The 3,172-nt window shown below is 36.0% G+C and overlaps 1 protein-coding gene across 2 annotated transcripts in view; it reads right to left on the bottom strand.

Annotated features, from left to right (window-relative positions):
• The window catches only part of FUT9 (fucosyltransferase 9), an 84,642-nt gene that overhangs the window by 9,777 nt on the left and 71,693 nt on the right, over positions 1–3,172 (bottom strand). The window contains exons 1-2 of one of the 2 annotated variants that reach the window (XM_007467182.1): positions 3,085–3,095; positions 305–309 (exon numbers count right to left, since the gene is read on the bottom strand). The exons of the other annotated variant lie outside the window; for it this stretch is intronic. The gene's annotated coding sequence lies outside the window, so the exon portion shown is untranslated. Of the gene's footprint in view, positions 1–304; positions 310–3,084; positions 3,096–3,172 lie in introns of those variants that run through there. 2 annotated transcript variants of the gene reach the window in all.

Here is a 3,172-nt window from a genome sequence, read left to right as displayed (position 1 = left end):
GTAGGGAAAAAAAAAGAAGTTGCAAGTTTAATCAACTTGCAAGTGAGTAATCTGAAAATGAACTGATTGATTAACATACTTAACAGAAGATAATATTATTAGAAGAAAGATGGAAATGGAGAAATTAGGAGTAAAAATTCCAAGAGTAAGAAACTTTTAATCTTGGAGATACAAGCGCTACAGTCCTTAGAGGGGAGGGTTTCTATCATATCTTGGTGGGAATTCAATTGGCCCCTTTTGGCTTCTTTATCTGTAGCCTGAATGAAACACCCTCAAGGGTCACCTAAGTGTCTTATTCTGATACCATTCCTAATAAATAATCTTTTGAATATTTATTTTACCAAGCAGTTGAATACTCAGAAGAAAACACCATATTTGATGAACACTGTTCTCTTATCTTCTATTAAAAAACCTTCACCCTTCCTAAAACCTCTCCTCTGTTCTATCCTTGCAGATAGTCACATCATCCATACACCTGCCTAAGTCTCCAGTTGGAAAGCATGATTTACTGCCTCCACTCCCTAATCTGACTTCCACAGATTACCACAATTAGTCAACTGAAATGCCATAACATTTGTTAAATCTCACTCTCTTTCTCCATCTTTTTGCCACTTCATTGTTTAGGTCTGCATCACTTATTTCCTGGATTGTTGTAATGAACCATTAACTGTTATCACTGATACTGGTCTTGCTTTCCTTCGATTCATAGTAAAAACTGTGACTTGAGTGTCCTTTTTTTCCTTTTTCCCTTTCATTCTCTCTTTCAAAACAGTTTTATTATAGAAGTTGTGTTGGGGAAGAAGGTGTTAAAGCAGCTGGCCTGAGATCCCACCTATTACCAGGGAGATGATCCTGGGGGGTGGGAGGGAAGAATGCAGGTGACCTGGTCTAATGTCCTTGAAAACATGATAACTTGACCTCCAGGCCAACAGACTAATATTTGCTGGAAGAGAGAATTCTTATCTATGAAATACTTTAAGGAAGATGGTCTTGGTTTAGAATTGCTTACTGTAAACAGACATATACTTGTATGGATTTATGAGGTATGGCTCACTGGAGAATGTTACACAAGCCATACAATTCTCTTGAGTATAAAATGGAGATGTTTTCCTTTTATGATGTCTTACTTACCGAAACACTTTCAGGTATATGTCTGAATTTATTTCAAGGTTATCTATTCTATTCTACTGATCTATCTGTTGATTATAACATGCTTTAAATTGTTTATATAGTTTTCCTCCTCATAATTATTTTTTTAATTGTATATAACCTGCTTATTTTTCCAAATAACAACAGAATAATTTTCATCAAGCCCATCCTTGAAAAAAAATCCTGTTAGTATTTTTTTTTATAAGCAGATATTCATTTTTAATTATTTATTTATTTATTTTTGGCTGTGTTGGGTCTCCGTTTCTGTGCGAGGGCTTTCCCTAGTTGCGGCGAGCGGGGGCCAGTCTTCATCGCAATGCGCGGGCCTCTCACCATCGCGGCCTCTCTTGTTGCGGAGCACAGGCTCCAGACGCGCAGGCTCGGTAGTTGTGGCTCACGGGCCTAGTTCCTCCGCGGCATGTGGGATCTTCCCAAACCAGGGCTCGAACCCATGTCCCCTGCATTGGCAGGCAGATTCTCAACCACTGCGCTACCAGGGAAGCCCTCTTGTTAGTATTTTGGAGAAATATTTCATTATGTCTGTTTAAATTATTTGAAAAAACAACATACCAAAAGTATTTGTTCTTCTCAATGAAAACATGCTATGCCATTCTTTTAAAATTGTTTATATCCTGGGTAAAGATTGATGGTGTCTTATGTATAGAATATTTACTTTTCTGAGGCATTTCATGTTTTTGCTGGCCTTGTCACTGTTAACGTATTTTTCTTCCCTCATATCTCCAGATTATTTCTGAAATAGAGAAACACTAATGATCTTACATTTTTATATTTTATTGTAAAACTTTACAGAACTCCTATCAATTTTAAGAATTTTTTGTTGATTTTATTGAGTTATTGAGATATATTTGCATGGCCCTTGTAAATAATAATATTTTCTTTACAATTTCAGTAGGTAAAATACATTGTTCATGGCTTAGAATTTTTGAAAAGACATTAAATAATAAGAGTGATAGTTGGCTTCTTTGGCACTTTCTATTTGTAAGGACTGTGTCACTTCTCACCATTTTATAAGATAGAGATACTGTTCTCATGTTAAGGAAGTTTCTATACCTTTAAATCAATTACTGATTCTATTTTTTCATTTGCTTGTTTTAATTAAGTACTTTTTCTTCTACTAATAGTATCTTATGAATTTGTACTAGGTCTTTGATTTGTTATGATATTAATATATTTCCTTATTTAAATCTTCCCTAAATTATTGGCATAACACTATTTTTCTGTACAAATTAGTGCTGATATTTATTTAGGTATTTTTGCATACATATCCAGAAGTGAGTATGTATTTTTTGTTATGGGGCCCTCTTTTTTTTTTTAACATCTTTATTGGAGTATAATTGCTTTACAATGGTGTGTTAGTTTCTGCTTTATAACAAAGTGAATCAGTTCTACATATACATATGTTCCCATATCTCTTCCCACTTGAGCCTCCCTCGCTCCCACCCTCCCTATCCCACCCCTCTAGGTGGTCACAAAGCACTGAGCTGATCTCCCTGTGCTATGCAGCTGCTTCCCACTAGTTGTCTATTTTCTGTTTGATAGTGTACGACCAAGCAATCCCACTACTGGGCATATACCCTGAGAAAACCATAATTCAAAAGGAGTCATGTACCAAAATGTTCATTGCAGCTCTATTTACAATAGCCAGGACATGGAAGCAACCTAAGTGTCCATTGACAGATGAATGGATAAAGAAGATGTGGCACATATATACAATGGAATATTACTCAGCCATAAAAAGAAACGAAATTGAGTTATTTGTAGTGAGGTGGATGGACCCAGAGTCTGTCATACAGAGAGAAGTATGTCAGAAAGAGAAAAACAAATACCGTATTCTAACACATATATATGGAATCTAAGAAAAAAAAAAGTCATGAAGAACCTAGGGGTAAGACAGGAATAAAGACACAGACCTACTAGAGAATGGACTTGAGGATACAGGGAGGGGGAAGGGTAAGCTGTGACAAAGTGAGAGAGTGGCATGGACATATATACACTACCAAAC

This window comes from Lipotes vexillifer, unplaced genomic scaffold (genome assembly GCF_000442215.2).
Source record: "Lipotes vexillifer unplaced genomic scaffold, Lipotes_vexillifer_v1.1 scaffold185, whole genome shotgun sequence".
Taxonomy (NCBI): domain Eukaryota; kingdom Metazoa; phylum Chordata; class Mammalia; order Artiodactyla; family Lipotidae; genus Lipotes; species Lipotes vexillifer.
This window is presented reverse-complemented; position numbering and strand designations above follow the sequence as displayed.